Here is a 14,464-nt window from a genome sequence, read left to right on the forward strand (position 1 = left end):
ACTACTGAAAGTTGTCCCCTGGTCTCCATGCATACACCATGGCATATGCTTTCTCTGACCAAATAAGTAAATAAATAGACGTTAAAAAAAAAAAAAAAAAAAAAAATGAAGGGGCTGGAGAGATGGCCCTGCAGTTAAAAGCACCGGCTGCTCTTACAGAGGACCAGGATTCGATTCCCAGCACCCACATGGCAGCTAACAGCTGTCTGTAACCCCAGTTCCAGGGGACCCGACGCCCTCTTCTGACCTCCACAGGCATTGCACGACAAAGGTCAATTTACACACATACAGGCAATACACTCATACACATAAAATAAAAATAATAAATCAAATATTTTTTTAAAAAATTAAAGGCAAAGGACTCCACATCATTTTTAAAAAAAATTTACAAAAACTTTATTGAGAACTTCATACATGCATATAAGGTGTTTTGATCAAATCCATGCCCACAACATTCCCCCCTCTGAAGAGGCAACCGTAAAATCTTTTAAGGATTAGATACAAGCTCCCAAATACTTTTGACATTTTTGGCCTTTGGAACACAGTATGTTGCTAACAGGCCCAAGGACATTTTGACTTTTAGCCAAGAAACTGGCTATATTTCTTTGGGGTCTTTTTACCCTAACTGCCTAGCCAATTCCTACCTCCTATTCTTATCATGCCATCCTCTGAAGGGGTTACCCAAATTGCCAATAGGGAATCGGGACACCGACAGCTCTGGCTTCTTCCATGCTGAACAGGGATGCAGGGTGAGGTAACTGGAATACCCGTTCAGTGGGTCTATCTAAAATACTCCCAAATTGCATAACTCTTGTCTCTAAGGGGAGAAGAAAGTCCTTGAATCATGAATGGGAGATGTGAAGAAGAAATAAAGGCAAGAGTAATTAGCATTACAAGTTCTAGACAGGGAACTAGAAAAAAGTCAGAACAGGGCAATTTTCAAATCTTCATATGAGAGGACTCCACATCATTGATGTCTTCAAAGTTTTCATTGCACTGCCCATCTTGGAACAGTAATACTGTAATTAGAGAACGTTGTGTAAGTAAATAAAATAGTATGAACAGAGTGTTCACTTAAAAATCTCTTAGGGTTCTCCTTGGGAGGCTTCATTCTAGGCTGATCCATACTTGTGATCTTTGTGTCTGGGGAGGAAAACTTAGGAGTTTAGTATCCTGTGTGAGAAATCTGAGGTTGAATCTACAGTCTTCTCTACTGTCACCTGGTCCCCTTGTGCCTCAGCCATGTCCTCTCACCCCCGCCTCCTCCTCTGCCTCCAGAGTCAATCCAAGTACAGCTGTTGCTCCATGCAAAGTGTTTAGGCGCGGGGCTGGAGAGATGGCTCCAAGGGGAAGAGCACTGGCTGCTCTTGCACAAGATCCAGATTCAGTTCCCAACACCCACATGGTAGCTAAAAATCATCTGTAGTTCCAGTTCCAAGCTCCAATTCCCTCTTCCGGCATCTGTGGGCATTGCATGTACATGGTGCACATACACACATGCAAGAAAAACACCCATACACATAAAAGTAAAAATAAATAAATTTTCTTTAATATTTTAGTACACACAACCTTTTGTGTTTTGGAAGTCACCTGTCCTTTGTGACTTAGGACTGTTTCTAATTTTAAAAAATATTTTACTTATTATTGCCGGGCATGAGGGTGCACGCCTTTAATTCCAGCACTTGGGAGGCAGAGGCAGGCAGATCTCTGAAAGTTGGAGGTCAGCTTGGTCTACAAAGTGAGTTCCAGGCCAGCTGGGTTACAGGGAGACCTTGTCTCAAAAAGACCAAAAAAGGTTTTTATTTATTATTACTTTTATTTTATGTGTATGAGTGTATTGCCTGCATATATGTAAGTGACCCATGTCATGCAATGCCCACGGAAATCAGAAGAGGATATAGGATCTTCTGGAACTGGAGTTACAGATGGTTATTAGCTGCCATGTGGGTGCTGAGGATTGAACCTGGGGCCCCTGCAAGAGCAGCCAGTGCTGTTAACTGCTGAGCCACCTCTCCAGCACCAGGGCTGTTTTAATTTAAAACTATTTTACTCAAATTTGAATAAAATAGACAAGGTTATACATATGCATATTTTGAGTTACTTTAATAGACACTAAAATGAAGCTATGACATCAAATGTGAGTGACACAGAGAATCTGGTTCAAAAATGGCACATGGCAGATGAAGGGCCCACAGGATGTGAGTGTCTCCCTGAAGCTCTGCCTGGCAATTCAGCCCTCAGGTGCGGCTCTCGGGAACCCAGCCCTTTTCATTCATTAGCATATGTTCATAGCAGGGACTGTTGGGTTGTGTTGACATTTTCACATGTCTGTTGTGCACCTGCTCATATCCTCCCCATGCTACCCTCTCTTGTCCCTCCTCCCCCCTTGGTCACCTTCCTCGTTCTAATAGCCCCCCTTTTTCATGTTTTATATATACACTACTGATCTTTTGTTTGAGAGAGTGTCTCGTGTATTCCGGACTGGTCTTCAACTTGCTATACAGCTGAAGATGATTTTGAAATTCTGATCCTACCAGTAACCCATCTTCCCACTTTTTCTTGTTTATTGAGACAGAGTCTCAAGTAGCCCAGGTTGGCCTTGAATTTAATATGTAGCCATGCCTGACCTTGAACCTCTGATCCTTCTCTGATCCATTCCTGAAGGCTGAGATTAAAGGCATACACCACCATGCTTGGTTTATGTGGTGCTGGTGATCTGAACCCAGGGCTTCATGCATGCCAGGCAAGCATTCTACCAACTGAGTTACATCCTCATCCCCAGACTTTAAAAATCTAGATTCCACATGAAATAAATTGTAGTATTTGTCCCAGTCTTTCTTATTTCACTTAACACAATGATATTCAATTCTATACATTTTCCCACAAAAGACATGGTTTCATTTTTCTTTATGACTGAATAAAAATCCACTGTACCACGTTCTATCCGTTCATCTGTTGATGGATATGTGGGCTGACTCTACTGATCCAGCCTCTTGCACAGAGTGAGTTCAGCATCCAATACTTACACTTTATTTTAGAAATGTTTGTAGCAAGGTTATCAGGTCACAGAGATTATGGGGTTGGGGAGAGAGAATTGTATCTTGTTTTTGAGACAAGATATGGCTACACTGCCTGGGCTAGCTTCTACCTTGAGCTCTCAAGTGATCATCTTGCCTCAGCCTCCCAAGTAGGTCGGACTACAGGCACCACACCTGACTTGGTCTCAAACATCTTAGGAAGTAGCCTATCTGGGAAGTGTAGTATATGGGATTCCCCAAATGGTGAGCTGTGGTACCCTGACTTATATAATTGATGCCTCAAGTCTCAAAGAAGGAGGGACCTCTGAGGCAGCCACTGCCAGCCATATCAACAGCCTCATCAGAGTCCCTACAAGGTGCGAAGTGGAGTCTGGTACAAAACAGTGACCCATGGCCCTGGTAATGTGGAACCTGAGGACACCAATGCCATCCTGGTTGTCATGCTGCATGTGAATGGGCTGAGGGAAGATGTTAAGAAGTTGCATCAGACCCCTGAAGCCAGTAGTGGCACATGCAGCTGCCTACCACTGGCAAGGGCTAGTGTAGGGGCTCATGTCTCAGATACCCAAGATGCTAGGACCAGCTATGTAAACTGCAGGGCCTGGTGAAACACAAAAACATGGGGGTTCCTTGTTCAGACATTATTAGCAATTTCAAGAGGGGGTCAGAAGCATGGACGACGTGCAGCTCTGCAGCTTGGACCCATGGACCCCACATTGGAAGCCTCACAGCACAGACCAAAGTGAAGCCAGGGGGAAGCTCAACAATGGAGGGGTGGGAGGGCATTTCTCAGCAGGCAGGGCCAAATATGTTTTCTGTTTGTGACTGGCCTGCCCTTTCAGAGGGAGCCAGACTGGCTGTGCTGAGGGACGACGCATGAGAGGGTTGGCATACCAGCTCACGGGCATCATTTTGAAATACTTTGAGAAAGTGCCATCCAATTTGCACATCATTCAAGCAATTATAAGGGATTTCAAAATTGCAATTGTCAATGAAAGAAATGTTAGTTTCTTTAAAGATGACTCAAATGTAAAATTTCTAAGTTTCAAAATTATTATTATTATTATTATTATTATTATTATTATTGTCTTTTTGAGACAGGGTCTCCCTGTAGCCCCAGCTGAAAATTATTTTATTTAAATCATTTAAATTTTTTAAAGGTTTATTTCTTATTTGTGTGTGTGTGTGTGTGTGTGTGTGTGTGTGTGTGTTGCACACATGTATCTGCTAGTGCTCATGGAGGCCAGAATGGGGTGTCGGATCCCTTGAAACTGGAGTTACAGGAATTTGTGAGCTGCCCAGTGTGGGTGCTGGAAGTTGGTTCTCGCCTGCCACCTTTATGTTGGGTTCCAGGGATTGAACTCAGGTTGTCAGGCTTTCACGGCAGGCACCCTTATCTGCTGAGCATTCTCGCCAGCCCTGTTTAAATTATTTGCTTGTGTGAAAAAGTTATGGTTAGTGATGACTTGTGAAGAGATTGAAGAAACTATTATGAAAAAAAAATTGATGGGACTGAAAAATTCTGGTCAGGAATTGCTATTTCATGCTGGGTGTGGGAGCACACACCTGTAATCCCAGCATTCAGAAGACTGAGGCAGAGAATCGCTTGAATCTGAGTGTTCAAGACCAACCTGACCAACATAAAGAGACTCCAGCTCCAAATAAAATAAAACAAAATTTTCTACTTCAAGCTAAAAAGCCATATCCATAAAAGCAAATGGAAATTTTACATAAAAATTAAGTTATTTTGGGAGCATTTTATGCAAATTCAGCATTTCATGTTTTCCCTAAATATTGAACTTCTGTTTTTGTTGTTTTGATTTTTGTTATTGAGACAGAATCTCAGTCTGTAACCCCAGGTTGGCCTTCAACTTGCTGTGTAACCCAAACTGACGCTGAGCTCTTGGTTCTCCTGCTTTAGCCTCCCAAGTGCTAGAATTATAGGCATGCACCACCACACCTGGCCATTTTATTTTCTTCTATAATATTAAGAGTATTTGCAAAGCATGGTGGTGCATGCCTTTAATCCCAGCAATTGGGAGGCAGAAGCAGGTAGATCTCTGTGATTTCAAGGCTAGACTGGTCTACGTAGTGAGTTCTAGGCCAGCCAGGGCTACATAGTGAGATCCTGTCTTTTAAAAAAAAAGTACTGAAGGCAGGTAATTTAGGTCTCATTTTTTATGTGTGCTATGAAGCAAACTTTCAGAAGTCATATTCTAACCAGTGCTTTTCTTGGATGTCTGAGAGCTATGAAGAAACTCATCTGCTGGGTTTGACTTGGGAAATCAAGCCATGAGCAGAACAACAGACTTCAATCATGGTGCCAGCTAACCGTACTTTAGAGTTGTTGAAGTCGTTCCATGAGAAACTACATGAAAAAGGCTCAAAGCAACACCAGACTGGTAGGAAATACTAGACGGGCAATAGTTCCCATGGCCCAGGGCCTTAACTGAAGCACGGACACATCCTGTTTGCCTTCTGTCAGTGGATCTCAGCTTCGCCCTTGCTCTCATTTCTAGCTCTACTTTTCCACACAGTCACTGTTTAGCATCTCCTCACTGTTCACCTTGACAATTCCATTAGCTCCTGCATTTGTCTTTAAGTTTCCAGCATCTTCCTGGTTGACCTATGAGGTTCTAGTAAGATGTTGGAAGTTTCAAGCAGCCGAGTTCCCAACTAAAAGTGGTTTCATACATTAAGATGTCTGAGGTTTCCACAGGTATTTCAGCAACCAAACGATATCAGCATTTGAGTTGAGCAATCTGCATGCATTTGTGTGGAGGGCAGGGGTGGGGGGTATTTTTTTCCCTTCCCCCTCATGATCTCAGTATGACTGTTCTAGCTCCAAACATCACCTCTACTCATGATGACATCCAAAGGCATAGAAAAAAAGCCTTTTACTTCCAAGGAAGAATGTTCATCCAGAAGCCTCTTAGAGTTACTCAAAGCACATCTTCCTTGGGGCTGGAGAGATGGCTCAGCAGTTAAGAGCACTGGCTGCTCTTGTAGAGGACCCAGGTTTGGTTCCCAGCACCCACACAACTGTCTGTAACTCCAGCTCCAGGAGATCCGACACCCTCTTCTGACTTCCTTGGGCTTTGCATGACACAGGTGCACTTACAAACATGCAGGCAATACTCCCATACATATAAAATAAAAATAATAAATCAAATATTTTAAAAAACACACCTACCTTAAACCAGTCACAGAGAAAGTGGAATGGAATTACAAGAATCAATTTCCATGCTTTATCAACCTCCCTAGGCTTAGATCTCTGTTCTCTGAGCACAGCATCGGCCTTAGCCACACACAAGTGGAATTCCCATAGCCAGGAAGTTACGATGGCTGGTGGGTAAAGAGCAATTCCAGCCAGTCCTTCCCACACACTACGGGCAGATTTATCAGGCACGTCCCACTTGGAAAAAGCTCACTCGCGGCCTACTGGGTAAAGCTCCAGTCTTTTGACCTGGAATTAAGTATTCCTTAATCTAGCAGACTTAAGTATTAAGTATTCCTTGTCTAGCAGACAAGGCCAAATTTACCAGCACAATCTCCTGGGAGCATCTGATGCTTTTCCTTCACAGCCCTTTATTACCTTTTTGTAATTATACATGGACAACGTGACTGACGTCTCGGTCCATCTCTAGAACAAAACCTTCAAGAGGACCATATCTGTTTGCTCCTCACAAGGCCCAGAACTCTAACACAAAGTTTTCATCAATCTTTTTTTGGGGTAGATGAATGTATGAATATATACACCTGTCAAAAAGGAACAAGCAGCAATTTCAACAACTAGACATTTAATTTGGCAAAAGCAGGTTTCTATGTAGCTATCAAAAGAAGCTGGAAGAATTTGGTGCCTCAACATCACCAACATTTTGTCAAAGGACTGATTGCCGAGCCCCGTGTGCACGGGGGACCTTTAGTAATTCCGTAGCTATGCAAATTAAAACAGTGATGTATGATTTATAGCTTTAATAACATTCTGAAGGCTCTTAAATTTTAATCACTTGCAACATCCTTTTTAATATTCAATTACTTTATTAACTAATTAGGTCACTTGCTGAAAAAGCACATAAGGCTGGTGCTATTTTAATATCAGCTGAGCCTCACAAAATACCTTTGAAATGGTGCAAATGGTTTATTTATTTTAAACAGATCATTAAGATGCTATAATTAATAAACCAATTATGAAAAAGAGGCCCAATAGTGATGGATGCATGCACACAATAGCAATGTCCGATGGATTAGTCATTTTTATGTACAATACATCAAGGGGCAAAACTTAAATGAAAACCCCACCGTTAAAAAATGCTCTCCTAAATAATTAATCTATGCAGGGACTGATAACCTTATCACAGCAAGCTTAACTTGACGTTTATTCATACACAGACCTGGAACTTGTGCTTCCACACCTAATGACAATCTGGATAGAGAAAGCACCCAATGACAATCTGGATAGAGAATTTCCAGCAAGCTAAACTTGGTGAATTTTGATTACTTACAAAGACCTTAATTTGCAGACAGAGCTGGGCTCTCCACTACTTATCAGTACATTGGAGTGAGCAGAGCCTCCCAAAGGAGAGTGCGAAGGAGCCACGCAGGGTCAGCTGCAGCCTATTGATTTCTCAGCCTGTGCGAAGGGCTTCAAAGCAAACAGCGTGAACAAAGAAAGCAGAGCCCAGTCCTGTGGGGAGCTCTTGTTCAGGATGCTCTGGGAAGAGCAGTACCAGTAACACACACTGGCTGGACTGTGCCTGGGATGCAGAGGGGGCAGCTTTCAGACTAAAACTGTTTTCCAGGGTCAGAGTGAGGCAAGAGAAACCAAATGCTCTCACTGGGCTGCAAAGAACACTGTCAAATCCTAAGAGCCAGGTCATTTTCCTGACTATCAATGGCATGATAATAAAACATAATAGCTTTCTTTATTGAGTGCTCAACCCCTGCCAGACTGTGTGGGTCGGGTCGCCTGCATTACCTCCTTGGCTATTCTTACAAATCCACCTGACAATACTCCCCAGGGTTCCTTCCAAGCAAAACTCTGCGATTCTCTCAGCTCCTGCGTGCCTCTTTGTCTTGTACCGTTTAGGGTATGTGTTCTGTCCAGGTTGGTTTATTAAGCAGAGGGCCAGGGCCTGTGGCAGGCATCAGAGACACTGGAGTGATTGGGACACTTGCTCTCATGACATTTATATTCTCTTGAGACAGACAGACGGTCCTCAAGGAAATAGAGTGAATAAGAATGCTAGTCAATGCAAAGTGTCATGCAAATAAAATAAAATTGAAAAAGGAGGGCTGCTGAGATGACACAGCAGGTAAAGGCGTCTGCCTCCAAGCCTGGTAACCTGAGTTTAATCCCTGGGACCCACATGGTGGGCTTAGAGAAATGACTCCAGCAAGATCTCCTCTGACCTTCACATGCACAGGTATGATACATACACACACACACACACACACACACTAAGTAAAAATGTAATGATTCTTTTTTGTTTGCATTTGTGTGGGGGCAGGTGCAGTGAACTTTATTGATGGTATTCAAGGAAGTAGGGTTCCCTAAACCCCTCCCCTTCTTCTCAGAGTCTGGGATGGAAACTGTGAAGGGAGATAGTGTGTTGGGGTTTGAGTTGGGGCAGGGGCCCCTCAGCCAAAGACCTCTCTCTTCCTCTTGCTGGGATGTTCTTCCTGGGGTGAGTGGTCCAGGTCTTCCTACTCCTTGGAGGCCCATGTGGACCATGAGCTCCACCACTCTGTTGCTGTAGCCAAACATTGTCATCCTAGGAAATGAGCTTGACATAGTGGCTGTTGAAGGCAATGCCAGTCCCAGCATCAAAGTGTGTGTCACTGTTCAAGTCGCAGGACATGACCTGGTCCTCAGTATAGCTCATGATGCCCTTTAGGGGGCCTTCTGATGTCTGCTTCACCACTTTCTTGATGTCATTGTATTTAGCAGCTTTCTCCAGGTAGCAGGTCAGATCCACAATGGACACATTAGAGATAGGAACATGGAGTCCATGACACTGGGTTTCCTGCTCAGCTCTGGGATGACCTTGTCCACGGCCTTGGCCATGTCAGTGGATGCAGGGATGATGTTCTGGGCAACCCTACAACCATCACGCCACAGTTTCCTGGAGGGGTCATCCACAGTCTCCTGTGATGGCATGAACTGTGGTCATGAGTCCCTTAACAGTGCTGAAGTTGTCATGGCTGGCCTAGGCCAGGGGGGGCTAAGCAGTTGGTGGTGCAGGAGCTGTTGCTGACAATCTTGAGGGAGTTGCCATACTTCTTCTCATGGCTCATGTCCATCATAAACATGGGGCCTTCAGCAGAAGAGGAAGAGATGATGACCCCTTTGACTCCACCCTTCAAATGCCACCCCCCTTCTCCATGGTAGTGAAGACACCCATAGATTTCACAACATACTCCATACCAGCATCACCCCATTTGTTGTCGGTAGCTCTCATGGAAGATGAAGATGGCCTTCCCATTGATGACAAGTTTCCCATTCTCAGCCTTGACTGAACTTGCCATGGGTGGAATCATACTGAACATGTAGACTATGTGGTTGAGGTCAACGAAGGGGTCATTGATGGCAACAGTATCTGCTTTGCCAGAGTTGAAGGCAGCCCTGGTAACCAGGCACCCAGTACAAATGTTTTCTCCAGCCTTCCCATCATGTCTCAGGGATGAGTCTCGCACTTTACGAGAAAATGCGGCTCTCTCTGGAATGGGGAGGAACAGAGAGCCATGATTCTTTTTTTAAAGAGCAGAACGTGCTAGAGGAGAACTTTGGGATTAAGTCACCAGGGAACGTGTTTGAGGAAAACGACATATACAAATTGTGCTGGGTCTAGAACTACATCTGTTCTCTCAGTCCTGTGGGCTGCTTCTCCCTCTTTTTCTCTTCTGAGTGGCTGGGAATGGGGAAGAGCTAAGGCAGAGTCAGGAAGGCCAGTGCTGTGAGAGGACCAGGTGAGGAAGAGACAAGGGAAGGGGCAGGCAGTCCTGCTATATTCTCATCAGGTTCACTGCCATGCCAGGGTAGACACTTGCTGCAATAAACTTGTGTGGATTCTGATGAGTGTGTGTGTGTGTGTGTGTGTGTGTGTGTGTGTGTGTGTGTGTGTGTGTGTGTGTGTGTGTGTGTGTGTGTGTGTGTACCCAATTCCCAGCACAAGCTGAGTTCTTTCTTAGAGGTGTACAAACATTCTTTTCAAATGAGCCAAGAAAAGGTTAGCTGTATTATATAAGACAGATGTGGTGGCACATATCTGGAATCCCAGTTACTGGAGAGGCTGAGGCAGGAGAATCTCAATTTGAGGACTGCCTGGGCTAGCTTGAGATCAGTCTGGGTAACTTCGATAAACCCTGTCCCAAAAAGAGAAATAGGGCTGGAGGCTGGTAGTAGAGCTCATTGGTAAAGCGCTTGCCTGACGTACATGAAACCCATGAGTCATATATGTTTTCCTTTATTTTAGACAAAATAAATACAAATGATGGGCTGGAGCAATGGTTCAGTGGCTAAGATACTTGAAAAGGACCTGGATTCAGTACCCAGCATTGGGCAGCTCACAATAATCTGTGACTCCTGCTCCAGGGGATCTGGTGCCCTTTTCAGGATTCTGTGAGCACCGCACACATAGGTACCTATATGTACATGCAAGCAAAACAATCATACACATTAAAAAAAAAACTTGGGGCTAAAGAGATGGGTCAGTGGTTAACAGTGTTGGCTGCTCTTGTAAAGGACCCTAGCTCAATTCCCGGCACCCACAAGACAGCTAACAATAGTCTATGACTCCAGGTTCAGAAGATCAATCTGATGCTCTCTTCGGGCCTCTGTGGGCACTGCAAGCACAGGTGTACTTACAAACATGCAGGCAAGCATTCATACACATAATAAAAATAAATATATCAATTCTTTTTGTCTTTTTGAGACAGGGTCTCCCTATAGCCTCAGCTAGCCTGGAACTCCCTATGTAGACCAGGCTGGCCTTGAACTCACAAAGATTCTCCTGCCCCTGCCTTCTAAGTGCTGGGATTAAAGGCGTGTGCCACCACAAAAAAAAAGAAAAAAAAATTAAGTCTTAAAAAAATAAACACAAATGAATGTCCAGTTGTCACTGTGCCCCCAGAGTCTGCTGATCTTCTCTCAGGGCTTGTGTGAATCTACCAGGAAGGTCACTGCTCTGAAGAGTGGAGGAAGCCAACAGAAGCACCAGGGTGTGCAGAGGCAGAGTGTCTCCTGTGGACAGGGAACGGGCATACTCCAGAAACACCTCAAGGGCGCCTGTGCCATCACTGCAGAAATGGCAGGATAGAAAATGATAGGAGGAAGAAGCCTGGCCTTTGATCTTGCCTAGGCTGTCCCCTACATTTCTGGTCCGTGTTTTCCAGAGGCTATGTCATCACCTCATCCTCAGGCATCTCCCAAAGTCCTGACTTCTCATATAACTGTAATCAGGATGGTTTAGAAATAATAATTTTGTTCGATTTTCTCATAATTATACAACTGAATACATTTTAGAAGGGTTTGTGTTTTTTGACCTTGAACTTGTTATGTAGCCAAGGATAATCTTGAACTTCTGCCTCTCCTGCCTCAACTTCCTGAGTGATGGGATTATAGGCATGGGCCACCATGCCTGGTTTCGAAGTGTCTTTTTTAGTACTTCCATAAAATGAAATACCAGCCTCACTTGCTGTAAATAGAAAGCAATCAAAAAGCTAAAGGTATAGGTGAGATGGCTCAGTGGGTAAAGGTGTTTGTCACCAAGCCTGATGACCAGAGTTTAATCTCCAGAACCCATAAAGAGGAAGGCAAGAAATGACTCCCAGAAGTTGTTCTCTGACCGCCACACTCATATAAAACAAATAAATGTCAAAAAACAATTAAGGGTTGTCGAGATAGCTCAGTGGGTAAAGGTGTTTTCTTGCCAAGTTTGACAAACTGTTTGATCCCCAGGACCTATGTGGAAGGAGAAAACCAACTCCCAAAAGTTGCTCTCTGGTGTCTGCATGCATGTGGTGGCATGTGCACACCCTTACATATACACATATATGGATATGCACACATGCAAAAAATAAGTGTAATGTTGGATCACTCTCCGACAGGTACGGCACAGGGAGAGAGGCCAGGACCAGCCTGGGTTCCTCTCTTAGGGGCTGAGTGGGACGGTGAGTGTCGGCGACTCAAAAACCACACTGAGTCGGGAATCTTGTCGAGGCAGGAACTCACTTTATTGCGTCAGGCATTACCTTATATAGTTTAATCAAAAAGGGGTGTGGAAAAGGGAAGGGCAAAGGTGTATGTCATCTGGGGCAATGGCTGTGAGCCACTGGGAATTGGCCACGCCAGCTGTGATTGGGGAGAGGCAGTCCAGGTCGGGCCCTGCTGAGTCACCTCCATGAGGAAGTGACCAGCCAGAGACAGGTCGCCAAACTTTAGTCAGGCTCAGGAAGTTACAATAGGCCTCGTCATAAGTTATGCCACAATTATGAGGGTCCCGGAGACCCAACACAGTATAATAAACATTTTGAAGTTAAAGGCTTAAATTTTACCTGCAAATACGTTAGTTTATGTACTATCTGAGTCATTCCACAAACCAATAACCACCACTAAATTTAACAAAAATTTTTGCCTTGAACTACTGAAAAATGAACACTGTATTTACCAGATCTCTTTTGAATGGGTTACAACTCACTCAGCACCCCTTAGTACCAGTAACCACACTACAGGTCACATCCTTTCTCCATCATGTGCATCTCTTTACCAGAAGATGGTTGTAAAATCAGAGCTCAGCATTCTGTCAAGGGACAGGCTCTAGCTTCACTCTGCCAGTGATTTCTGTGCTGTATACACAGGGCCTCAGTTTTCCCGACCCATCTGAATTAGTGTAAAGTCAGTATTAGCATCATGAAAATTCCCATGGAACGAGGTATGGTGGCCCACATGTGTAATCCCAGTACTCAGGAGACTGAGAAAGGAAGATTGCCAGTTTGAGGCCAGCCTGGCTACAGAGTGAGTCCAGCCTGTCAAAAAAGCATGAAGACTAGAGTTTGATCCCCAGAACACACAAAGAAAAGTCAAGTATGATGAGGCACACTTGGAATCCCAGCACTGGGGAGGTGGGGAAAGGCAGATCTTGGTGCTTGCTAGCCAGTCAGCCTAACTTACTTGGTGAGCTCCAGGCTAATGAGAGACCTTGTTTCAAAGCACAAGGTAGACAGTTTCTGAAAGACCAACACCCAAGGCTGACCTCTTCTGGCCTCCACATGCATGCACACATGTGTGTATCCACACTAACATACACATACAGTATTTTTTAATATTTTATTTATTTTTATTTCATGTGTCTGGGTGTATTGCCTGCATGTGTGTCCGTGCACCTATGTTGTGCAATGCCTGCTGAGGTCAGAAGAAGGGGTTGGATTCCCTGGACCCAGAGTTATGGATGGTTGTTAGCTGCCATGTGGGTGCTGACAATCTTGGGTCCTCTGTAAGAGCAGCCAGTGCTCTTAACTGCTGAGCCACCTCTCCAGGCTCGAAGTCTTGTTTTTGAAAAGGATTAAAGATACGTGCCACTTTGCTGAACTTCTTTGGCCTTTAAAAAAATTATTGTTGATATTTGAGAGCCACAGGGTATGCATGTGGAGGTCAGCAGACAACTTTTAGGACTTGGCTCTTTCTTCCCCTTTGTTGAAGTATTGTTGTTTCTTTCAGTTCTCTCCAGCTTACCTGACCTGAAAGCTTCTGGAAGCTTCTGTTTCTCCCTATCTTGCTCTAGGAATGCTTGGATTACAGATGTGAGCCACCACATCTGGCTTTTTATGTGGGTTCTCATGATCAACCTCAGGTCATCAGGCTTGCCTGGCAAATGCTTTTACCTGTTGAAACAGCTCCCTGCCCTAGACTACGATTCTCAACAACTCTTCCAGGTTGCAACGATCCTGGTCAGTCAGTGAGACCCATGCTTGAGTACACATACAATCTCGGCAGCAGGTGCATTAGGGTGGGCTCTTCTGCAGACCCTTCCTTCTGAACATTTTCCCAGAGGACCCAACCTGTTTCCTCAGGGTCCTGCTTTTCCTCAGTTGTGATCAGTTTCCACTGTTTCTCAGAATGGGACCTGTTAGTGGGCCCTGGTGTTTAAAGACTTGGTCCCATAAAATTGTGCTTCATTTAAACACAATTATATAAAACTGTATCTTTTTAAACTTTTACAAAAACTTTATTGAGAATTTCATACATGCATATAAAGTGTTTTGATCAAATCCATGCCCACTCCCTCCCCTCCAACATTCCCCCCTCTGAAGAGGTAACCCTAAAATCTTTTAAGGATTAGATACAAGCTCCCAAATACTTTTGACACTTTTGGTCTTTGGAACAGAGTATGTTGCTAAGAGGCCCAAGGACATTTTGACTTTTAGCC

At 44.2% G+C, this 14,464-nt stretch overlaps 1 pseudogene; it reads right to left on the minus strand.

Moving 5' to 3' along the window:
* Positions 1-939: 939 nt before the first annotated feature.
* The window catches only part of LOC103745479, a 15,228-nt pseudogene continuing 1,703 nt past the window's right edge, over positions 940-14,464 (minus strand).

Source organism: Nannospalax galili, unplaced genomic scaffold (genome assembly GCF_000622305.1).
Source record: "Nannospalax galili isolate Female #2095 unplaced genomic scaffold, S.galili_v1.0 scaffold983, whole genome shotgun sequence".
Taxonomy (NCBI): domain Eukaryota; kingdom Metazoa; phylum Chordata; class Mammalia; order Rodentia; family Spalacidae; genus Nannospalax; species Nannospalax galili.